This window comes from Uranotaenia lowii, chromosome 2 (genome assembly GCF_029784155.1).
Source record: "Uranotaenia lowii strain MFRU-FL chromosome 2, ASM2978415v1, whole genome shotgun sequence".
In the NCBI taxonomy this organism is placed as follows: domain Eukaryota; kingdom Metazoa; phylum Arthropoda; class Insecta; order Diptera; family Culicidae; genus Uranotaenia; species Uranotaenia lowii.
This window is the reverse complement of record NC_073692.1, coordinates 373,021,387-373,047,852: the sequence shown is the minus strand read 5'-3', so window position 1 is coordinate 373,047,852 and position 26,466 is coordinate 373,021,387. Positions and strand designations below refer to the sequence as shown.

The 26,466-nt window shown below is 29.4% G+C and overlaps 1 protein-coding gene across 10 annotated transcripts in view; it reads left to right on the top strand.

The window, feature by feature from the left end:
- Positions 1–14,744: 14,744 nt before the first annotated feature.
- Positions 14,745–26,466, top strand: part of LOC129749354 (probable phospholipid-transporting ATPase IA) — a 267,863-nt gene continuing 256,141 nt past the window's right edge. For 5 of the 10 annotated variants that reach the window (XR_008738026.1, XM_055744306.1, XM_055744310.1 and 2 more), the window contains exon 1: positions 14,746–15,052. The gene's annotated coding sequence lies outside the window, so the exon portion shown is untranslated. Of the gene's footprint in view, positions 15,053–26,466 lie in introns of all 10 variants that reach the window. The other 5 variants (XM_055744303.1, XM_055744302.1, XM_055744304.1 and 2 more) reach the window with 2 other exon arrangements.

Sequence of the window (26,466 nt, the reverse complement as noted above, 5' to 3'; positions counted from 1 at the left end):
GAAAATAATATTCCGTTACATTAAAAACTGAATTTGAGTAAAGGATCTATAAACATTCTTAAACCAGAACTGCCATTATATGGATATACACCCTTTACTCCGAAACCATTTATCGCTACTACTCTGCCAACAAACTCAAAATAATCAATTTAACTCTTTATTCAACATAAAAACATAGTAACAAATGAATGCGAGCTTGTAACTTAAGCTAAAAATAAGAAAATAGCAAAGGGTGTATAAACAGGTTAGACAAAATGTTACGTGAAGTAGATTCTATCTACGATAGCGCGTTATTTTTTCATGAAAATTGATATTCCTCTATTCCAACATATAAAGGATGCTTCTAAAAATCGTTTGTCTTTCATAAAAATCAAAAATTTCAAGTTATTTTTAATTAGCGATTTGAAAAAGGTTGTATTTTTTTCAAACGCGTTTTTCTCGATTCGCCATATATGGAGATAGATCCTTTTCACGTGTTTGTACAGAGATATTTAATGTAATGTATAATTTATGGACTGGTGAAAATTTTTTTGTTTTTAAAAAGCTCTTTAAAAAAATAACTTTAAAAAAGTTTTAAAAATCATTTTGTTTTGAATTTGTTTTTTCCTAGCCTGATTTGTTAAAACTTTTACTATCATTTTTGAGATTAGTAGAACTAGGCAATTTTCCCAGCGATTTGAACAAACGAACATCGATAACATTCATTCGAGCTTACATTTTAGCATCTTCTACTTATCTACCCACTGAATCTCTTTAAACTTTTCTGTTATTTTGGTATTTTTTTAACTTTTTTTAATGGTTTGATATCATTTAAAAGATATTCAATTACAGGAATTGCTTATTAAAAATAAAACTACGTTTTTTTAAAACAAAAAACTTCAAAGGGTTGTAAGAAAATGTGCCCAATTTTTTTCGTCTCCATTCGCATCCACCGGGAAAATGCACCGTGCACCACGCTCGGCTGCGTACCCATGGCCGGAAAGGAGTTGGAAATAAAAATTTATCACAGAACCGAACGAGCCCACGACTTTCCAGCAGTCGCAGTTTCCATGTTGATATACGAACCAGCCAGGATAAACATATAAAGTAGGGTGGCTGCGAAGTAGACTATATTGATTTTTTTTTTTAAGCGACCATATAAATTCATCTGCGCGTTAAATTTGAAAATCATACAGAAAAAAGAAGGAATGTTCTTAGGTTTTTTCAAAGTTTATCAAACATTTTGTGTCATCTTCTGATGTTATATATGAATAAATGATATGCTTGAATCCTTTTTTTAATGGAAACTTGATGTTAAAAGCTAACATTCATCAAGGAAAAACATTTCATTCATAAACATTTCTTTCATAAAATAAAGTTTTTTTAAGCAATACTGCACACACACAAAATTTGAAAGAGATCAATCCAGTTCTGAGTTAGCGCAACGAGTTTTAATTTTGTATGGATATTTGTATGCGATAATAAAATTTTTCATTAAAAATTTACCAGAGAGGTACTAAAAGTTCCAAGAATATAACTTTGGTTGAAAATTTTTCCTTGATTCTTGCAGTACAGTTCATATGAACAAAGCACAAACCTTACTTTCACCCCAGAAAAAACTTTCGGTTTTATTCTTTTTTTTTTCAAATTTTTTTCGCGTTTTTGACTGCTTATTTTAAAGCTGTGTAACCGTAGGATAAGAATAAAAAATCTCAAAAAACTGATTTGCACAGCCAAAGAATTAATGATTCCTATAACCTCTGCAAAAACATTTAATGAAATTTTTAAAAACTCTAGCAAGCTAAGTCTGCCATTTATGAATACTATTCAATGGATTCAGATTTTTTATTTTGAAATGGTTATAACTCTTTCCACGAAATGCACAGCTGCTTGTAATATTAACAAGAAATTATACTAAGAAAAGTCAAAACCAAAATTCAAAGACCAATTTCATTTCAAGCTTACTTGAGTTTTCTTGCACACAAAATTGAAACGCGTTGGGCTTACTCAAGAATCAACCAAATCATCTCAAGTTTTACACTGATGTTCGGAAACCTAATAGGGATAAAAAAACATATGGGAGCAAAAAGTCATTTTACATACATATGTATTTCAAGGCCCCAAAAACTGACCTGTGTAAAATTTCAGTTTAATCGGGCTTCAATTTCGGTAATTTTGACTAAAAACCTGGCATAATCCCGAAATTTGATTTCAAAATGTTAAGTCAAAATTCCTGGACAAATCCCGCAAATTTGATCGAAGCCACGGAGTTACTCTTCGAAAATCAAGAAGCTGATCTTAAATTGTATTTTATCGCTTCCAAAAGCCGTTCAGTATTTTGTAAACAAAACTTAATAAAAAAATCGTTTTTGGACGCAAAAATATTTTTTTTTATGATTCAATTAAAGTTTTTTGTTAGCTTCCTCAAAGCACTTTAATTTTCTTGTTTCAGCATAAACAATCCAAATGCCAAATGTAATTGAAAAAGAATCTGACTTTCTAAGGTTTTTCTATGAAACGTCGATGGAATCACAGCTTGATCCAAACCACATGTTCACCATTTGAATGAAGCTTTTCATTTATATTCTGCTGTTGAAATGAAAAAATATTATCATTACCAAAGTGATATTACAGACATATTAATAAAAAAAAACATTTTGAAAATTTTGCAAAAAGAAGATTGAAAAAAACATTTAGCGAAAATTTGCATATTGCAGAAACAGTAAAAGGAAAACACAAGAAAATTACAAAACTTACAGAATTGCCTACAGCATCAAAAAAAAATGACTATCATCGAAACGAAAAAAAAAATTTAAAAAAATGTACCTAATTTTTGGTCAAATTTGATACATATTTTGGTGATAATTTATTTTGGTGATAATTTTTTTTTATACTTTTGTTTTGGGTATAATTTATATGTATTTTAAATTATTGATTTTTTAATTTATTTATTTTTTTTTTACCAAAGTTGTATCACAAAAATAAATTATCATCAAAATATTTATAAAATTTGACCAAAATTACAAAAATGGTAAAAAAAGGACAGAAATTAAAAAAGACTATAAAAACTTCCAAAATTTAAAAAAAAACAAATCAAACAAAAAATTCAAAAAGAGTAAAAAATGACAAAAACTACATTTTCATATGTGATGAAAGAAATTAGAGAAACATGAACTATCAAAGAACGAAAGAACATAAGCCGTAAATAGCCGTAAAAGCCGCTTGGTACATCTTTGTACCTGAAAGCCATTTCATAACATCAGTATTGATTTCAACAGAGCAACACCTCCCTGTGTAACTGGTCTGCTCGGAACCTTGAGCGGCACTGATTGCTTCTTCATCTGACCGTAAGTTGCGGCAAACCCGAAGCAATCGACCATGTGCTCGCTCGGCTAAAATCCCGAGTCGATGGGTGGGGTTAGAGAAACAAGAGAGATCAATAGAGGGAAAGATCACATGCGGGATATACATGGTGTTTCGATAGAAGGTCCAGCAGTTGATCGGCAGAGCTCGATTGCTCGTGTTCGCCGGTTCCATCACGTTCACCGTGGTGGAATTGGCTAACGCGCCGTTGTACCGAAGCGGAGATTGCAGGTTCAAGTCCTGTCGGTGAGCCGTTGTATCTTTTTCGAAATTTTCATGATATTTACGGCTTATGTTCTTTCGTTCTTTGATAGTTCATGTTTCTCTAATTTCTTTCATCACATATGAAAATGTGATCATTTTCAGGTACAAAGATGTACCAAGCGATTTCATAACATCAGTATTGATGACAAAAACTACAAAAATAAATCAACAAATACTATACAAATTTCAATTTACTACACACACAAAATCTGCGAAATATTGTAAAGCTATCAAAATAACAAAAATAAATCTATATATATAAAAAGCAATTATCTGTATGTTTGTTTGTTTGTTTGTTTGTTTGTCCTCAATAGACTCAGCCGTCTTAAGAGCTAGAGATCTGAAATTTGGCATGGATGCTCATTAGGACCAGGAATGATGAAAAATGTTTTTAGATTTTTGGACGACCCCTTCTGAGGGGGGTCGTCCATACAAGACAAATATTGTTTTCACGTTATTGACGTTATTTTGCGTCGGATTGTGATGAAAATTTGCACATGAGTGTTTTGAAAGACGAGCAATCGATTACAGTTATCAAGTTTAGGGTCAGGGGTCGGCCAAAGGGGTCGTCCATATCAACTGATTAATAATTTTGCGATATTGGCGTTATTATACACCGGATTGTGATGAAAATTTGCACATGAGTGTTTTGAAAGACGAGCAATCGATTACAGTTATCAAATTTAGGGTCAGGGGTCGGCCAAAGGGGTCGTCCATATTAACTGGTTAATGTTTTTGCGATATTGGTGTTGTTATACACTGGATTGTGATGAAAATTTGCACATGAGTGTTTTGAAAGACGAGCAATCGATTTCAAGTTTCGAATTGCGGATCAGAAGTCGGCTGAAGGAGTCGTCCATACCCAACTTTAATGTTTTTGCGATTTTGACGTTATTCTACATTGGATTGAGATGAAAATTTCCGCATAGGAGTTTTGAGGGACGCTCTTTTGCTTTCAGGTTTCAAATCTTGACTCAGGGGTCGGCAAAAGGGGTTATTATCTGTTCACTGTTTTTACGATATTCTCTTGATTGAGCATAGAATTGTAATGAAAATTGGCACATGGAAGTTTAACAGAAAAGATAATTGATTTCAGGTGTCAAGTTTTGAATCGTGGTCAAAAAAGGCCGTCCATGTTAGTTGCTCACTGTTTTCGCGATATTGTCGTGATCATGCATCGGATTGAGATGAAAATGTTCAGATGAGGGTTATAAACTATGAGCAATTGACTCCAGGTAGCATGTTCCGTGTCAAGGGTCGGCGAAAGGGGCGTCTATATTCACTGATCACTGTTTTCAAGTTCCTGAAGTAATTTTACATATAATTTGAAAAGAAAAAATGGCACAAGGGAGTATTGAGGAACGTAAAATTGGTTTCAATTATCGAATTTCGGGCCATGGGATAGAAAAAGAGGGTTTCATTGAAAGTTCAGTGTTTTGTGCAATAATTTTGTTGGAGGCAGTTAATTGATACCAATTTAAGTGTGAAGGTCAAGCGAAAGAGTCGTGTACACAAACAAATAGTAGGTACATACATGTTTTTGCCATAATGTCTAGATTTTGCAACCGATCGAGAAGAAAACACTCTCACATAAATTTTAATAAAAAGCCAATCAACAGTTTAATTTGAATTTCAAGTAATAGTAATAGTAGCGACTTTAAACACTGTTGAATTTTTTCCCCAAAATTGTCGAAAGAATGTTTCGAATTCATTTTCTAAACTCATTTTGACATACCAATGATTTAAAGCGAAACGAAGTTCGTACGGGTTCAGCTAGTCTATAGGGGAGAATGAGGATACTTGATCCCTGGGGATACTTGATTCCTTAGCTATATCTCGAAACTGGAATGTCTTACAAAGATCAAATGTTCTAGAAAAATGTGCCAAAATGAGCAAAATAACAATGCTGGTAGTTTAAAAATTTTTAACAAAATAATTGTTTGAGTAATTGAACTTTGTTTGAAAAATTTCCCTAAATGTAACTTGAAGATCTTTTTTCATCACTTTAAAATGTTCCTTACATGGGAAAATTATGAAAAAAATATTTGTTTCAATGTATCAATCGTTCGAGCGTAAAATGAACTTCACAATGCCATATTTTCAAAGCAATGGAAAACTCTCAACTTTTTTCAGAAAAAGTTTTCTAAAATGTTGATTATTGGTACAATTGATCCCCTAGAGTTGGGTACAATTGATCCCCCTTCCAAACGGCATATTCTTCTTCTGAATTGATCGTTATGATTGCTGATTACGAAATTACTAATATTTATCCAAAAACAAATATTTATCAAACAATTGTCTGAAGAAAAGAGCAAAAATAATTAATTTTCTCTTACTTATAAAAAATAGCGCCTTAAAGTATGCAATGTTGTTAGCGTTGAGACAAAGTTATAGAATTATCTTCTTAGGTCTGCTATAAATTGTGAAATGAGAACAAACATGACCAAAATAGTCAATTAACATTCTATCTTGGGGTTTTGTTTTATTTTTATACAAGGATTAGGGCTTCCTGAATAAAATATCAAGTCTCCTTCAATAGGGGATCAAGTCTCCCCTAACTTCAGAAAAATCGCATTTTTTTTACTCCCACGAAAGTGCTTCTAGTTCATCAACGGGTTCAAGTATCGTTCTTATTTTTGGAGCATAGAAATTTGAAGTTACAAGCTGTCAGAAAATGTCAAAAACGGCGAGTTGCTAAATTTTTCCAAAAAGATATGGTAAAAATAAGAAAAGGGGATCAAGTATCCCCACTCTCCCCTATATATAAAAAGTAATTTCCGTTTGTTCGTTTGTATGTTTGTCTTCAATAGGCTCAGCTGCCTTAAGAGCTAGAGAGCTGAAATTTGGCATGGGTGCTCATTAGGACCAGGAATGATGAAAAATGTTTTTAGATTTTCGGATGACCCCTTTTGAAGGAGGTCGTCCATACAACAACGGTTTTATTCCAACGAACCAAAAGTCATGGCACCCATTTTGTGAACCGACTTTCGTTTCCGTTCGTTTCGTTGGCGGGATTATTTTCACCATCACCATGGGCAGGCTATTAGAAACGACCATCCAGAGCTCACATGTAGTGGATAGCAAATCAAAGCTTGCTGAGCATTAAAAATTTGAAAATGAAAATTTTGGCGGGTGTTTTTTTTACCTTTACTGTTCAAAACACATGCTACCGGTACAAGATATTTGGATACTATTATAAGCCTACATTTTGATTGAAAAATACAACTAGCCTGTTAGGAATATATTGACTAGAATAGTAGTGGCTTTCAAAGTGCTCTTTACCGCCGCTGGGGGGCTTTGAGGGTCAATCATTTTTATATTTTTGGAATTCCTCATAGAGAAAGAAAATTTTATTTGATTCAGAGTTATAAGTTCAAGGCTGCGATTTTAACGCTTCAATTGGAATTTTGATGGGGGATTTGAAAATTGATAAGATAATAAAATTTGAGGTTTGTAGTTTTATACAATTCGATTTCACTGACCAATTTCTAACTTTTGAGTTATCATTGATGACCAATGTGGTCGATTCTACCATCTATTAATGGGATGTTTGTGCCCATGAAAAGAAAACAGAACTAAAAAAAACTTTTCATAATATAAAAATGGTGTTTTCGAGATGATTTGTTTTCAAGAACTTCAAAAGCTATTAGTAGAGCTTCCAACATTTAAAATAAACTAATAATAAAACAGTGCGAAATTGAAAAGCGAAAAAAATACACACATGCAGTTGAAAGCATGCAAAGTGAGTTTTCAACATCCTCAACAAAATCATCCATATTGAAAAGTGGGATAATCTTCACAGATATTTTCGTTAGATAAGGGATGCAAAAGATAAAAAAGCAGTTTAATCACTTGAAGATAAAACTATTAGGCCAAATCTATTCAAGCTTCCTAAGAAATGATGTTTGTAAAAGATTGAGGTATCAAATTCAAAATAAGGGGCCGGCTAAAAGGGTCGTCTATATTGAGTTTTCATCTTGCCGTTTTTATACATCGGATTGTTTCAACCCATTGGCACATAGGAGTTATTTGGGACAAACAATTGAATTCACTTATCCGAATTAAAGTCAGGAGTCGGCCTAAGGGGTCGTCCATATTAACTATTCACTGTTTTTGCGATATTGTCGTTATTATACATCGTATTTAGATGAAAATTGGTACACAAGAGTTTTGAGGGACGATCAATCGATTTCAGGTATTGAGTTCAGCGTAAGGTGCCGGCAATGGGGCCGTCCATATTAACCTTACAATATTGTTGAAATATCGTCGTTATTATATATCGGATTGGGATGAAAATTTGCACACGGTAGTTTTCAGAGATGGGCAATCGACTTCAGATATCAAAGATTGTATAAGAGGCCACCAAAAGGAATTTAATTTTTTAGTAATAATTGCGTTGTTATGCGACGATCGACTCGAAATTTTTACACGGTTTTTTTTTGGCACGGGCAATAAATTCCTGATTTCAAATGAAGTAGCAGACGACAGAAGAGGTGTTCGTTCAATATTTTTGCAATTATAACTTAACAATTAATTCGGAAATGCATCTGGAAAATATTTGGCTATTGACTTTCATTCAAATTGTTCATAATATATTCGAAGTTGAAAGCGAAACGGAGTTCGTATGGGATCAGCTAGTTAAATTATAAAAAAGCATAAAATTTCAAAAATAACGAAAACTTGTAGAAAAAGTAACTAACCTAACAAAAAAGAACAAGTTATGGAAATTTCATAAATTGATCAAATAACCAAATTGACATGAAATTAAAAAAAATTATTCAAAAATACCTATAACAAATTTGCTAAAAAAAATAACAAACATTTTAAAAAGCTAAAATTGGAAAATTGCAAAAAAAATGAGTTTTGCAAAAACTACCGCTCAAACATTCAGTCAGTAAAACTTTTATTTGGAAAAAAAAGTGTGTTTGTTTGTTTGTAAATATGTATCGTAACATGACGGTTCACCTTTTTAATTTGCCATTTGCCAATTGATGCATTAAAATAAGCGGCGATTTTTTTCACTTAATTTTCAACAGAAATGATCATCGATCTTTGATTAATTAAAAATCAATTATAAAAATGACGAAACTTAATCAAATTTCAAAATCTGAAAAACTACGAAAACAATCGGAACAGAAAATGATACTTAAATATCACAAAAAACACATTCAATCAAAAAAAATTAAAAATTACAAAAAAACAAAAATTTAAAAAATTAAAAAATTAAGGAGAATTGCAATATCTATATGAAAAAAAAAACAAAATAAAAAAACATTATAACGCACCCTAAATTACCAACACAAAAAACAAGTTAATGACGAAAAAGACTTAATAAAAAAGATTTTTTAATCGCGTTTTTTGTATATTTTTTGGGGTTTCCTTTTATCAATAATTTTCTTCATTTAATTCATTTAAGTGATTTTTGTCATTTTTGACATTTTTGACATTTTGTCTTTTTTGTCATTTTTGTCATTTTTGTCATTTTTGTCATTTTCGTCATTTTTGTCATTTTTGTCATTTTTGTCATTTTTTTCATTTTTGTCATTCTTTTCTTTTTTTTTAATTTTTGTCCGTTTCTGTCGTTTTTGGTTTTTTTTTTGTCATTTTTGTCATTTCTGTCAGTTTTGTCATTTTTGTCGTTTTTGTCATTTTTGTCATTTTTGTCATTTTTGTCATTTTTGTCATTTTTGTCATTTTTGTCATTTTTGTCATTTCTGTCAGTTTTGTCATTTTTGTCGTTTTTGTCATTTTTGTCATTTTTGTCATTTTTGTCATTTTTGTCATTTTTGTCATTTTTGTCATTTTTGTCATTTTTGTCATTTTTGTCATTTTTGTCATTTTTGTCATTTTTGTCATTTTTGTCATTTTTGTCATTTTTGTCATTTTTGTCATTTTTGTCATTTTTGTCATTTTTGTCATTTTTGTCATTTTTGTCATTTTTGTCATTTTTGTCATTTTTGTCATTTTTGTCATTTTTGTCATTTTTGTCATTTTTGTCATTTTTGTCATTTTTGTCATTTTTGTCATTTTTGTCATTTTTGTCATTTTTGTCATTTTTGTCATTTTTGTCATTTTTGTCATTTTTGTCATTTTTGTCATTTTTGTCATTTTTGTCATTTTTGTCATTTTTGTCATTTTTGTCATTTTTGTCAATTTTTTTCATTTTTTTCATTTTTTTCATTTTTGTCATTTTTGTCATTTTTGTCATTTTTGTCATTTTTGTCATTTTTGTCATTTTTGTCATTTTTGTCATTTTTGTCATTTTTGTCATTTTTGTCATTTTTGTCATTTTTGTCATTTTTGTCATTTTTGTCATTTTTGTCATTTTTGTCATTTTTGTCATTTTTGTCATTTTTGTCATTTTTGTCATTTTTGTCATTTTTGTCATTTTTGTCATTTTTGTCATTTTTGTCATTTTTGTCATTTTTGTCATTTTTGTCATTTTTGTCATTTTTGTCATTTTTGTCATTTTTGTCATTTTTGTCATTTTTGTCATTTTTGTCATTTTTGTCATTTTTGTCATTTTTGTCATTTTTGTCATTTTTGTCATTTTTGTCATTTTTGTCATTTTTGTCATTTTTGTCATTTTTGTCATTTTTGTCATTTTTGTCATTTTTGTCATTTTTGTCAATTTTGTCATTTTTGTCATTTTTGTCATTTTTGTCATTTTTGTCATTTTTGTCATTTTTGTCATTTTTGTCATTTTTGTCATTTTTGTCATTTTTGTCATTTTTGTCATTTTTGTCATTTTTGTCATTTTTGTCATTTTCGTCATTTTTGTCATTTTTGTCATTTTTGTCATATTTTTCATTTTTGTCATTCTTTTCTTTTTGTTTTAATTTTTGTCCGTTTCTGTCGTTTTTGGTATTTTTTTTTGTCATTTTTGTCATTTCTGTCAGTTTTGTCATTTTTGTCGTTTTTGTCATTTTTGTCATTTTTGTCATTTTTGTCATTTTTGTCATTTTTGTCATTTTTGTCATTTTTGTCATTTTTGTCATTTTTGTCATTTTTGTCATTTTTGTCATTTTTGTCATTTTTGTCATTTTTGTCATTTTTGTCATTTTTGTCATTTTTGTCATTTTTGTCATTTTTGTCATTTTTGTCATTTTTGTCATTTTTGTCATTTTTGTCATTTTTGTCATTTTTGTCATTTTTGTCATTTTTGTCATTTTTGTCATTTTTGTCATTTTTGTCATTTTTGTCATTTTTGTCATTTTTGTCATTTTTGTCATTTTTGTCATTTTTGTCATTTTTGTCATTTTTGTCATTTTTGTCATTTTTGTCATTTTTGTCATTTTTGTCATTTTTGTCATTTTTGTCATTTTTGTCATTTTTGTCATTTTTGTCATTTTTGTCATTTTTGTCATTTTTGTCATTTTTGTCATTTTTGTCATTTTTGTCATTTTTGTCATTTTTGTCATTTTTGTCATTTTTGTCGTTTTTGTCATTTTTGTCATTTTTGTCATTTTTGTCATTTTTGTCATTTTTGTCATTTTTGTCATTTTTGTCATTTTTGTCATTTTCGTCATTTTCGTCATTTTTGTCATTTTTGTCATTTTTGTCATTTTTTTCATTTTTGTCATTCTTTTCTTTTTTTTTAAATTTTTGTCCGTTTCTGTCGTTTTTGGTATTTTTTTTTGTCATTTTTGTCATTTCTGTCAGTTTTGTCATTTTTGTCGTTTTTGTCATTTTTGTCATTTTTGTCATTTTTGTCATTTTTGTCATTTTTGTCATTTTTGTCATTTTTGTCATTTTTGTCATTTTTGTCATTTTTGTCATTTTTGTCATTTTTGTCATTTTTGTCATTTTTGTCATTTTTGTCATTTTTGTCATTTTTGTCATTTTTGTCATTTTTGTCATTTTTGTCATTTTTGTCATTTTTGTCATTTTTGTCATTTTTGTCATTTTTGTCATTTTTGTCATTTTTGTCATTTTTGTCATTTTTGTCATTTTTGTCATTTTTGTCATTTTTGTCATTTTTGTCATTTTTGTCATTTTTGTCATTTTTGTCATTTTTGTCATTTTTGTCATTTTTGTCATTTTTGTCATTTTTGTCATTTTTGTCATTTTTGTCATTTTTGTCATTTTTGTCATTTTTGTCATTTTTGTCATTTTTGTCATTTTTGTCATTTTTGTCATTTTTGTCATTTTTGTCATTTTTGTCATTTTTGTCATTTTTGTCATTTTTGTCATTTTTGTCATTTTTGTCATTTTTGTCATTTTTGTCATTTTTGTCATTTTTGTCATTTTTTTCATTTTTTTCATTTTTGTCATTTTTGTCATTTTTGTCATTTTTGTCATTTTTGTCATTTTTGTCATTTTTGTCATTTTTGTCATTTTTGTCATTTTTGTCATTTTTGGTCATTTTTGTCATTTTTGTCATTTTTGTCATTTTTGTCATTTTTGTCATTTTTGTCATTTTTGTCATTTTTGTCATTTTTGTCATTTTTGTCATTTTTGTCATTTTTGTCATTTTTGTCATTTTTGTCATTTTTGTCATTTTTGTCATTTTTGTCATTTTTGTCATTTTTGTCATTTTTGTCATTTTTGTCATTTTTGTCATTTTTGTCATTTTTGTCATTTTTGTCATTTTTGTCATTTTTGTCATTTTTGTCATTTTTGTCATTTTTGTCATTTTTGTCATTTTTGTCATTTTTGTCATTTTTGTCATTTTTGTCATTTTTGTCATTTTTGTCATTTTTGTCATTTTTGTCATTTTTGTCATTTTTGTCATTTTTGTCATTTTTGTCATTTTTGTCATTTTTGTCGTTTTTGTCATTTTTGTCATTTTTGTCATTTTTGTCATTTTCGTCATTTTTGTCATTTTTGTCATTTTTGTCATTTTTTTCATTTTTGTCATTCTTTTCTTTTTTTTTTAATTTTTGTCCGTTTCTGTCGTTTTTGGTATTTTTTTTTTTTTGTCATTTTTGTCATTTCTGTCAGTTTTGTCATTTTTGTCGTTTTTGTCATTTTTGTCATTTTTGTCATTTTTGTCATTTTTGTCATTTTTGTCATTTTTGTCATTTTTGTCATTTTTGTCATTTTTGTCATTTTTGTCATTTTTGTCATTTTTGTCATTTTTGTCATTTTTGTCATTTTTGTCATTTTTGTCATTTTTGTCATTTTTGTCATTTTTGTCATTTTTGTCATTTTTGTCATTTTTGTCATTTTTGTCATTTTTGTCATTTTTGTCATTTTTGTCATTTTTGTCATTTTTGTCATTTTTGTCATTTTTGTCATTTTTGTCATTTTTGTCATTTTTGTCATTTTTGTCATTTTTGTCATTTTTGTCATTTTTGTCATTTTTGTCATTTTTGTCATTTTTGTCATTTTTGTCATTTTTGTCATTTTTGTCATTTTTGTCATTTTTGTCATTTTTGTCATTTTTGTCATTTTTGTCATTTTTGTCATTTTTGTCATTTTTGTCATTTTTGTCATTTTTGTCATTTTTGTCATTTTTGTCATTTTTGTCATTTTTGTCATTTTTGTCATTTTTGTCATTTTTGTCATTTTTGTCATTTTTGTCATTTTTGTCATTTTTGTCATTTTTGTCATTTTTGTCATTTTTGTCATTTTTGTCATTTTTGTCATTTTTGTCATTTTTGTCATTTTTGTCATTTTTGTCATTTTTGTCATTTTTGTCATTTTTGTCATTTTTGTCATTTTTGTCATTTTTGTCATTTTTGTCATTTTTGTCATTTTTGTCATTTTTGTCATTTTTGTCATTTTTGTCATTTTTGTCATTTTTGTCATTTTGGTCATTTTTGTCATTTTTGTCATTTTTGTCATTTTTGTCATTTTTGTCATTTTTGTCATTTTTGTCATTTTTGTCATTTTTGTCATTTTTGTCATTTTTGTCATTTTTGTCATTTTTGTCATTTTTGTCATTTTTGTCATTTTTGTCATTTTTGTCATTTTTGTCATTTTTGTCATTTTTGTCATTTTTGTCATTTTTGTCATTTTTGTCATTTTTGTCATTTTTGTCATTTTTGTCATTTTTGTCATTTTTGTCATTTTTGTCATTTTTGTCATTTTTGTCATTTTTGTCATTTTTGTCATTTTTGTCATTTTTGTCATTTTTGTCATATTTGTCATTTTTGTCATTTTTGTCATTTTTGTCATTTTTGTCATTTTTGTCATTTTTGTCATTTTTGTCATTTTTGTCATTTTTGTCATTTTTGTCATTTTTGTCATTTTTGTCCTTTTCGTCATTTTTGTCATTTTTGTCATTTTTGTCATTTTTGTCATTTTTTTCATTTTTGTCATTCTTTTCTTTTTTTTTTTTAATTTTTGTCCGTTTCTGTCGTTTTTGGTATTTTTTTGTCATTTTTGTCATTTCTGTCAGTTTTGTCATTTTTATCATTTTTACCATTTTTGTCATTTTTGTCATTTTTGTCATTTTTTTTCATTATTGTCATTCTTTTCTTTTTTTTTTTTATTTTTGTCCGTTTCTGTCGTTTTTGGTATTTTTTTTGTCATTTTTGTCATTTCTGTCAGTTTTGTCATTTTTATCATTTTTACCATTTTTGTCATTTTTGACATTTTTGTCATTTTGTCAGTTTTGCATTTTTTGTAATTTTTGTCTGTTTTGCAATTTTCTTCATTTTTGTTATTTTTGTAATTTTTTGATTTTTGTCATTTTTGTTTTTTTTTTGTTATTTTTGTCATTTTCAGTCATTTTTGTCAGCCTAATATATTATCACAAACCTGCCGATTTCGGCAAAGTTTGAGCTTCGTCCTGTAGATGGTGAAATAAAAACAATAATAAAGCTCGGCAAATGTATGCCTTCGAAATGTGTGGCCAAAATAGTGGCATCGAGATATGTAGAGAGAAAAACCGAGCATTCCAAACAATCCAAAAGCCCATCACGACGCCCTCCCTTCATTCGTTTCACCCGCCGACCTTCAGCTCATTTTTGCTATAGCTATGGATGAATTGGTAGATATAATTCGTTGACATAGCTTTCCATAGCCCAAGCCCCCAAAGTGGGTGGCGTTTGTGGGTGGGTGGGTGGTTGGCGTTTGGAAAACGGGGGATGGAACGATCCCCACAAACCGGCACACTCAGAGGGAGGACCCGTCCAGAGGATTTCGGACTCGATTCAGTGCCTTGTTAGACGTCGTCGGGCGCGTGCCACTCTCGGAATTTTCCCTCGACGGCGACGCGCGGGAAAATTACCAAAAAAAAAAAGGATCAATCCTTGAATCGACGAACAGTTGGGCCAAGAATTCAACTCCCGGATTTTAACGGTTCGCGGATTTCGGTTCCGGTCGGTTGAAGTTGTTCGTTAGTCGGAAATTTATTGAAGTTGGGAAAAAATTGGGAAAGGTGAAATGGAAGAGTGTTAACGGAAAACCTTTTCGTACATACGTTAGAAATGTGCCAGCAAATATTGTAGTAAGCAGATCGTGTGTGAAATTTTCCTCGAGGAAATCCGATATCTCGGTTTGTGTTTGGTGTTTTTTTTTTGGGTTGTGGGTGAGTGGATTGTGTTTTGGGAATTTGTTTGGTCCAGATCGTTCGTTGCTGGATGCTGGAGGAGATTTAGGCGCAAATGTACATACTTACATGTACCAAAATCGTATGAATGTGTACGAAGAAACGTGTTGTGTTGTGTTTTGTGTTGTGGCATTTCAATGCCACACATGCTTTGCCTACTCTGGAGGAATTTTCGGTTCGGAGAGTGTGCTTTTCAAATAGAAACGTCAACAACGGCAGCAAGGAACCAGCAGCAAAAGCAAGAATAACATCAACGGTGTACACACGAATATCGGATATGTTTGGATTAGATGAATGGTTTTGGTCCTCAGATGTTGTCAGTTTTTTTTCCTCAGTAATCTTTCAGGAGAATGTGAGAGTAACCCGAGATTTTAATACAAAACTGATTCTAAATTTTCATTCAAATCCTTTTTGATTCCCATTGAATATTCTTCTGACTACTAATTCAAATTCCCAAAAATCTTGTTCCTTGTAGTTAGAGTTCCAGTTTTAATTTGAGGTGTTCTTAACAGTCACAGCGTACGTAAAGCTAACCTGGAGTTCCTTTAGTGCATGGAATGGATCAAAAGTATAAGTAGTGGCTCCAGAGAGAATAAACAGTGAAGAAAGGAATGTTCATTAGAAAATGAGCCGTTTTCTCGAGTAATTGTCTGACTACTTCAAGAAGCTGTATAGTTTATTCTTAAGTTTATCAATTTCATTTAAAAAAAATGATAAGATTGACGTAGATAGTTTTGTGTAGTGACCTTCAGATCATCCAAGGAAGATTAATCTTCACCTACAAAATTTTAAAATTGATTGTTTTGAACCTGTTTCGCCTTAGAGTTGGTTTAACAGTTTTCTGGCATACTCGCTTACTTATTTCTAAGTTAAGGGAGAATTAACATATATGCAGCGCTTTAAAGGCTGACGAAAGGCATTGGTAAAATTTAAAAAAATTCGGTGTATATGCCCGTAATTGCTGAATTTTTCTAGAATTTTGTTTTTTATTGTTATGATACAAAATTTCCAATAATAATTATATGTTTTTGTGATGGTCCCATAAGGCCCATAATCAATTCTTAAATTTTACCAGTCCAATAAGACACTGAATCATCAGCAAAAAGTTTGAGGTAACCGTGTTGTAGACACATTTTCAAGTCGTTGATATATGAAACACATAGAATTGGCCCCAGGCAAGGGCTTTAACACTCCTCCTCATGATGATTTTTTCGAAGTGAAAAACAAAAACAATTTTTTTTACCATAGTAACGGGAAATTACTTAATCCCTATAGACACATTCCACCGTGACGTGAAATCGCTTTTCCGGACTTTTCTGCACTGTTATGATTCTAGATTTCAGACAATTTACTTGAAAATAAAAAAATTAAGGCAAAAGGTCGCAAATTGAATTTTCTTCAAAATGAATATAATTTGGTCATTGAAAAATTAAATTTGTTCTTGTTTTGATCGATTACTTTTATGACGTGAATTCACGCTAGAATAGACCATTTTTGACTTCAGTACATACAACTTTGATTTCCTGTTCTCTCTTTGGAAATAGAATATCGGTGTCTTCGAAAGAGTTGTAGAAAAAACAATAACCCACAATTCGATGTGCGTAACTTTTGAACAACAACGAACGAAGTTACGCTTATTTGAAGTTGTGACGTGAATTCACTCAGTTAAAAAAGAACTGGGTGGTTGACTGAATTCACGTCACGAAATATCAAGTTACTCGAACCATTCTTTAGAGCCTTCAAATTTCATGTGCAATTTTAAAAACGATATTTTGTTGTTTCGACTATAACAATCACAAATTTTCAGTATCTTCACCAAATTTTTTCCTTATTTTGATTGACACTTGTTCAGAGCGATCACATGTCAGTTTTTATCTATTGGCACTTGTATACCAATATATTGAGAGATCATACGTTAAAATTACCACTGTTTCTCACAGTCTTCATTTGAAGATTCATAAAAAAAAAATATTTGTTTCAATCATTTTGTATTTTTATTTGAAAATAACGAACTCATTAAAAAAAACCCACTGAATTATGTTCGATTTGTAAAAATCCGACTTTGGAGGGTCAAAATAGCTTTCAGAGAATATTTTCTATATAAAATTTTACAAAAAAAAATTGTGACGTGAATTCACTCGTTCGCGCTGTTGTAACTCAACGATTTCAATAAAATTTTGTGTTTTAGAATAGTCTTACCATGTTTAAAGAAAATCTAATTTTTTTTATGTCAGAAAATGTCAAAATTTTTTCGTAAAATTAAAAAGTTCTCTTTTTTATGACGTGAGTTCACTCATTTGCGACTTTTTTTGTTCACTTTTCAAAACAACCACATTGAATATAAACAAATTCTTTTTCTGCAAAATGAAGCAGTGGTTTTGGCTTCAAAACGTATAAAAAAATCCAAAACAAATTCATCCATATATTTAAATAGATTATTTTGTAAAAGTTGTCAAAATTACCACTTTTTCCAACAAAAAAATTTATTTTCAAAATCATATAAAGCATGTGTAAAAAAATATTTTTCTCTTTTTTTCGTTGGGTTTGTTTGATTTGAATTATCAAAATTATAGACAAGTTTAAGATTTTTTGATGCGCGAACGGATTAAAATCACTTAAGAGCGGTACAAGCGCGTGGAATGTGTCTATAGAAGTTAAAAATAAGTGTTGAAAAAAACATATCAGAAAATTGTCTCGTCTTCGCTGAAATTTTGTTCTACATCACTCTGGACCTAAGACATTTAAATTTTCGACACGTTCACAAATCACAACTAATTTTGAATTGTAAATTTTGAACTGCAAGCCAATCCATTTGTGTTGACACTCAAGAAGTATTCTTTCAGAAGTGAAACTGAGCAAGTTAGGAATTTTAAACCAACCGTTTTAAATTCAAAATTCATTTATTAAATACTAATTTAGCACTTCATCAAACTGGTAGCCATGTTACAGGTGTTCACTACTCACGATAGTCAATAGAGTTAGGGAAAAAAAATCTGAAGCCTTGTATCCTTTATTTTTTATCGCTACACAATTACTTTGATAAACAAATTTTTTTTATGTCATTACACATTTTAGGCTGATATGAAATATTCTTAAAAAAAAACAATTTTAGCCTAGTTTTTTTTTTTTTTGAATTTCTTAATCCTCTAAATGTTCAACTCCACACTTTGTTTTAAATTCCACAAGGCCACACTTCAACAGCTAATTTTGATTAATTCGGGTGCCCTGAATCCAAATATGCAGTTAGTTTCGATCAGATTTAGTTTTTGAATTATCTTTTCAAAATAGGTTTTTTAACATATTATTAAAGTAATTTCTGCACTTTATGGCAAAACTGTATTGAACATTTTAAAATTTTGAACATAAAGGTTTTAAATCAACGATCAACTTTTCCCAAGAACGGAAGTTATTTTGACAGTTGTGAAAAAAGCTTTCGATTTTTTTCTCTTTTCTTGGAATTTTTCAAATTTTTAGAAAAGGAATTTATTAAAGCAAGAGTCAAATCGATTTGCACTCTTCATTAAATTTGCCAATTGAAATAAAACTTTGCAAAACTTTCTTCAGTAATGTCAAAAATAATTGTAAACTTATAACAACTGTAGAATTTAACTTCTTTAGATCATTATATCTCTGAAATAAGAATATCTGAACATAAAATTATTGTTTGGTTAAATGGAGAAAAATTAACAAATTCAAAATCTGTTTTTGTCAGTTATTGATTTCACTCGAATATGATTTATTTTGAACTCATAAAGGCTATATCACCAAAACTAGAGATGATTAAAAACATGAGACTAACAATTTGAGTTCAAGACGCCAAAATCTTTTTAAAAAAATCATTAAAATATCAGTACCAAAAATGCTGATTTTCCGAATTTGGTAATCCTACTATTTTTTAAAATAAATTTGTCCTTTGATTTTTGTGTTCTAAAATCATAATCTTCTTAGAAGACAATGAATATAATTTTTCGTCTTCTTCTTCTTCTTTTTCTTCTAACATCAACATGGCCTAAACTTGTAAGCATCCTGGCAAATGAACGTTGAATCTGTTGCATTTTGGAAGCATAGAAGATACAACTACGGCCAGGCCAACCATGTGATGCAAACCGCGAAAGATACAGCATCAAAGGGAGGAATAAGCGTAGAGTTCCCTGCCAAACGCTTCATATAACTTTTTAATACATTTTTTCATTAACAGAAGGTTTTTGGAAAGGTAAAATTGGAGAAAAAAAAGAATAATGGATTGATCTAACCAAAAACTACCGAAGCTTGACGCAGATAGACATTTGTTGTTCAATTGATAGGACAATTTTCAAGCTACGATGTTATTTCCTGTGAATTTCAGCAAATTTCATAATTTTGTTGACTACAGCTTCTCCGTAGTGATATTTATTTAGTTTGTTCACCGAATCCAATTCACAATTGCCTTCACCAAACTCCTTTCCAGATTTTTTCAATTCCAGCCTATTTTTTTTTAACGTCCACTGTACCACGAACATCTTCAAAAATTTCTTGTGTACTTCCGACTTTTAACTTTCACATAAACGGTTTCTTTAGAGAACTCTCAACACCTTAATTGTATTCGGTTGATAAAAAATTGTTGTTTTCGTTGAAAATTGTATCAAATTTGTGAAGCTGAAAAAAGCAAGTGGTGACACTTTGGCCTACTTCTCTTCTTAGAAGTCTACTAATGCCTACTTCTCTTCTTAGAAGTCTATGAATCTATTTTTTAATAAGAAAAACATCATTTCTACATTTTGTCCCCGCCAGGACCCAAAATTTCAATTTTTTATGAAAAAAATACTGGGCTTAAAACATTAAACTATAAAACCTGCGCTTGAAAACAATAATCGTTTCGTATATTTTTATTATTTTAAATCCTCTTTTTTCAAATCAATCTTAATTTTTTATTAATCCAAGAAAAGTTCGAAAAATGATTTCTAGTAGCAACTTTAAATTATGCTTGTAAAAATATGAATTAAAATTCGTCAAAATTTTCTTCAAAAATTTGTTTTAAATTGTTTCACGGATAAATCAAGCAGAAGATTACCTTTTTGTATGAAACAATTGGCGTTAAGGACAAAAAAATATGGAAAATTTGTGCCCAATAAAAATAGAACAACGTATGGTTTTCTACTAAATCAATATTAATTCTTAAAATTTTCTTTGGAAAAGTTAATAATAATGCTTCTACACTTTTTTTAAAGATAACTCAAGAGATTTTACTCTACCACGAAGGAATTTGACAATTGAGCTATAATACTTTATCAAACTGTTCAATTTCTTCATGAACATGACGTGGCATGATGGAAAATAAATTCAAAGCTTAATTTAAATAAAAATAGCAGGCTTCTTATTAAAAAATAAAAACTGTCTTCCTATTAAACGGAATTGAGACCTATTTTCGGTTATCCGGAATTAAGTAAGGTGTGCTGGATGATTATGATCGAGAAATAAGTATTTGGTACGAGTGGAAATTCTAAGATCCCTTAAACAAATAATCAAAATGTTTTACTTTCTGATTAAGTCAAATTCTTGAGCTGATGAGTTTTTGCAAATCCAGGGAAGCTTTCTTCGAAGTCATCCCTGTAAATCAATATTGAGACATGATTTCTTTTTTAACTGCAAGATAATGCTACCATGTATTTAAAACACACAAAAAATCGTTTTCACGTAATGTGTTGAAATTTTTAAAATGTAACGTGGATTAAAAGCTGAAAAATTAGAAATCATTTATTTATTTTAAGAAAGGTGCTTTAAAAAATTAAGAGGCTTCTGTCAAAGGTCTTCCAAATGTGACAAAAGACAAATCTTCAAAAACAATAATTCAGAATGGATGTTTTCTAGACTCAAAGCCATAAATTGGCATCGCTCAATGAAATTCGCAATTGAGCTATCAGAGCGTTTTTTGATGATAATAACATGAGAACGGTCATACAGGAAGTGATATGCTGAATTCAGGATATTTCCTTTAGTATAGGATAATTTAGTGAAAAATTACATCAGAATAAAAAGTATGACATTCGGGCTCGATCAGCTGGAAGAATTTAAAATCTTAGATTCAAATTCGAATAAAAATTCAATCGCGGAGCTCAGTTTTGTCGATTGATTCCTTTCAGTCAACTACAGTTACCTTTTTTTTCCAAAATTGAAATGGGTCTAGAAAGTATAAATCATCGCAATTTCAATAATGATCGAATAACTAAGTTTAATTATTCATTATTCATACTCATACTTATGCTTAAAAAGTAAGCACTCTAGATTTCCTGGTTTTATTGATCTTATTCCCTACAAAGCCCGATAAAAAAATACAATTTAAAAGAATATTAAATGTTTTTCTTCAGTTTTTTCAAATTTCTGCGTTTTTTTTTCTGATAATTTTTTGATTTTTTTTTTATCAATTTTGAGAAATCTAGGAAAAAATGAATCTATCCCCCATTGATGTCATTACATTTTTTGAATGAGGAGAAAATACTTCCTTATCGATAAATGCTTTATTCGCTGCAAAGTCCCGGAATATTTTCTTTATTCAATAAATAAGAAAAAGTGATGTTTTATTTATTGTAGGATATTCATTCCAGATTCCCCGGATTTATACGGACATGCCCGGGTTTTCGAAGTAAAGTGGACCAATAAAGCAAACAATTTTCCAGTGCATGTTTTATCCTTTTTTTATTATTATTATTTTTTTTTTTTTGAGAGTTTCAAACGAGATTTGAACGCTGTTGACGTGTTTTGATAAAAAAAATAAAAAAATTAGGTGGGTTATGTCACTTTCTTATATTAAAATTTTTTTAATCATCACTGAGTTCGGCTTAGAATTGCCCAGATTTTATGTGAAAAATTCGTTTTCAAATGCCCAAATTTTGCCCGGTATTGTAAAAATTTGTGCTAATTTGTTCAGCTAAAAAAAATACTGAAATGCTTAGTCTAGGGGGCCCCCTTAACTTATATGAGAGTGAAACTATTCGAGGCATTATTTCAAGGGGGTCCCCTTGCATGTTGTATTAAAAATTATAATTCCTTCATAATTTTCATTTTCTTTCCTACTTCTCTAGAACTCAAAGCTGTATGATTAATGTGCCATCCCAAAGAATGCATAATGTTTTAAATTTACAAATTAACTGGAAATGAATTCAGTATATTATTTGAAATGTTCATTACGTCAGCGTAGAAGACAATTTCTGGTATTTCAAAAAGAAATTTAATAAACTAAAAATTGCGGAAGAGGTAATCAACTAAATTTCAGACTTGGAATCCAAATTTTAAAAAAAATATAACAGATGAATCCAATTCAATTTACATGTATAAGGTTGCCAGAATTTTTCCCGCACCCATGCGGACCGGATAAATCCTGGCAATTTTATCTAAAAACCTGGCAAAATTCGGGCATTTGTTTCGAAATTTTTAACCAAAAACCGGACAATATCCGGGCAAATTTGTTAAAAACTCTGAAATAACTAATAAAAACTTGAAATAATTCTTTTTTTCATTAAAACATTAAAACTCATCACCAAAGCAAGAAATCCTTATTTAATAATACATAATCCAAATGTTTATTTCAATATCATATCTGTAAAGCATGAAATATCATCATCAGTTCATATATTAAAATAAGATTTTTTGAAAAATAGAGAAAGCTACATTTGAAAACATAAATTCAAAATGAAGAATTGATACAGAACTGATAATCATTTTAAATAATGAATTAAGGAGACCAAACGTGTTTAGTAAACAAAGATCGGGAGTTCCACAACTCTGAAAAGAAACATGAAATTCGCAATTCAACTTTGAGAATTTTTGAATGGAAGGAAAAGTTTTAATTCGAAGTTCGAGTCTAAAACTAAAATTGAAGTTTTAAGTTCAATAAAAAAAAAACTCAGTATTGCCGTTTGGTCTATTTCAGGCAACAACAAAAGTGTTATTTTCAGTTAAATTTATTTTTTTTCAAAATTGATTAATGGAAAAACATTTATTCTGCATTATTCGTACGTATACTTATGCTTACAAAGTAAGCATTCCAAATTGTAAGGTTTATAAATTTTTTTTCCAGTAAAGCTCTAGAAAACCTAAAATTTCCAAGGATTTCAATATTTTCCCATTCTTCGAAATTTATTTTAAATATCAATTATACCCGACATTTACCCAGATACAATTTTGGAATGTTTATTAAAGTCTTTTAGTTTAATTGCATATAAATAAATTGCAATAAGTTGCATAACCAAACAATTCCTCACAAATAATGTGAAAGTTTACGGTAAATGCAATTTACCTTGTAATTTTGAAAAACTTTTATACTTAATTTCGACAGAGCTAAAAAAACTTATATCAAGCGCCGCAAACTTTGTAACTTTTTTTAATGGAAAAAAAAAATTCGTAATTTTATGTTTTAATTCCAAAAAAAATTAAGTTCATTTACAAGCTAAATCTGTTTCTGAACTTTGAATCTGCATTCTGAATCTGATTTTAAATCTGAGTTCAAAAATTGAACATTGAATCTGTTTCCGGATTTCTATACGATTTCTGAACTGTACAAAAAAAATATTTTCGAATCCTTATTCCAGATCAGAAATTTTAATGCACACGAATGCATTATATCAATTGTATAGTTCTGGTTTAATCCTTATTCATTATTTCAATTATTTATTCGAAATCTGTGTTGTGAATCTGAATTTAAATGTGAATTTTAAACGATGAATCTGAATTTGAGTTTTCAATTTTGGATCGCCATTTAGCCAAGCATTAAATGTTAAAATTTTGTGTGTTAAAATTAAGTTTAAGAACTTCGAATTTGAATACAAAACAAAATTCTTCTCCTTTTCATATTCGTAAAACTGATATCAAAATATTGAAAATATATTTGCGAAAAACATGATTCAAATTTTATATGAAATTCAAAACCAAAATTGAACCAGGATTTAAAAGCAGTTTTTCATTTCTAACTTCTTGTGATGATTCGAACTGAAAATCAAGAATCCTAAAATGGATAAAGAATCAAAAATACGATTGAAATACAATTTTGGTTATAAGAAAATGGAACTTTTAAACTTGGGATGAGTTTTTGTAGTTTTGGCATTAGTTTTTAGTCTTGATTGTTACTCTTCAATAACTTCACTCCGTTTTCATAATTTGATTATGAATTTAAAATTTCGAGTGTAGATTACAATATCTCGCTTGTTTTGATGGTTTAATTCCAACGCCACCCCCCCCCCCCCCCCCCTGTTCTTACGGCCTAGTTTGACATATTGTTTTGATAAGTTACTTAGGATTAAGTTTCATTTGGATCAACATCCGATGATTTTTTATACAAATAAACAAATAAACATATAATTTGGTTCTAAGATTAAACTGGTGTCTTTTTTATAACATCAAAACAAAAAAATAAACTACTTTGAAAATTTAATAAACTGCATAAAGACGTTCTCCTGTCTAATGCATTAAAAATACACAGCAAAAATCTGTATCCTTAACAACACTGAAATTGAAAACTTTTAATATTACATGATGTATTAATGTTAATTTACAGATTAAGAAAAGTTGAATCCTTGACAGCACTGAACTCTCATGATTCGATGTAAATTTACATCACATATGATGTAAATAAAAAGAAGCGGACGGAATTTTCAGGACGAATTAAATATTACACGTCTTAAGTGTATTGCATATCTTTAAAATTTACACGGCTGTTGAAGTTTACAGACGTGTAATATTCAACTGGCACTGAAAATTCCATCGTATGTGTTGCTTTTTTTTTGTTATACCATATGTGATGTAATTTTAAAACTTTCTTTGGTCACACAAAATTTTTAACATCACAATTCAGAAATTTCATAAAATTACAGGACATGGAAAGGAATAAGGACATTGAATTTGAATTCAACTAATATTACCAAACACTGAACGCAATAATTTCATATAAAAATACAGACTGTCAAAAACAGGCACACACAAATGTCAACCAAATGTTAAGTCAAGTCGTGCACCAGAGTATTTTATAGAAGCAGTTTTCCCGCGAGTAAACGATAACTTTTATAGTTTTTATTTTATTTTTATCCTGAGATTGTAAAATTACATTATTCAAAGATTAAGAGAAAAAATCCAATTGGAACGTTTTTCTGCCTATATTCAGTGGTTCTATAATTTACATCATTTTCATTTTACACGTTGCAAATTTAACATCATTTTTATTTAACACGTTGCAAAATTTTACTTGCGTGTAATATTCAACTAGCACGGAAAATTCCATCAAATATGATGCTTCTTTTTATTTACATCACATGTGATGTGATTCTTCAGATTTTTTTCGTAGTGTGCAGATTTACCGGTTTTATTAATTTTATTTCCAACAAAGCCCAAGAAAAATTACGATTTAAAGGGATTTTAAATGTTTTTGTTCACTTTTTTAACTTTTTTAGATTTCTGCAAATTTTTTTTCGAAAACTGATATTTTATGTATTTTTTTTTAATTTTAAAAATCTAAGAAACACCCGTAAAATTCGTTACAATTTAATTCAATGTGGGGAAAATATTTCCTCACCATAAAATAATTCCTGCAAAGTCCTGGAATATTTTCTTTATTCAATTAATAAGAGAAAGTGATTCCCACGAATGTGTCACTTTTAGAAGCAAAACTTAAATGTTATGAATTTAATGATTAAATTTTATTCTATAAAATAAAACACACTACTATCGATAACTCAAAGATACTAAATTTGTAAAATTTTGTCCAGCGGATTTTGAAATACAGAATGCCGAGTTTCTGTGATTCTCCACTGAGATTTCTTCGCGGTGCTCAATGGTTTTAGGTCTAAATAAGGCTCAATTTTCTGTGCTTGTTTTATTCAAATTGTTTTGGATTCAGTGTTTGCAAAGAGTTTTGAACGCTACTGACGTGTTTCGATAAAAAAAACATGAAAATTCGTGGGGATTTTAGTCACTTTCTTAGATTTTTTTTTCGTATAATCATCGAATTCTGCTACGATTTGTCCGGATTAAAAAAATTTAAAAAAAAGTATGTTAAAAACCCTGTAATGCTTACTCTATGGGGATCCCCTTAACTTATATTTAGTGAAGTAAAACTATTCGAGATTACCTATTATATTGAAGATTTAAATTCCGATTTTAATTTCATTTCCTAGTTTTGTAGAACTTGAAGAAGTATGAATAATTTAATGTTTTAATTTCAGTTTTCCCGGGGGCAATTGCCCCCATTGCCTCCCATAATAGGACCTTGTATAAAACGAAAATATTTAAAAATAGTTTTTTTTTTTTTGAAAAAAAAATCGCAAACAATTTTTTTTAACAAAGTTTTTTTTTAATTTTTGTTAACTAATTTCTGGCTATTGCTAAAATTTGCCTGG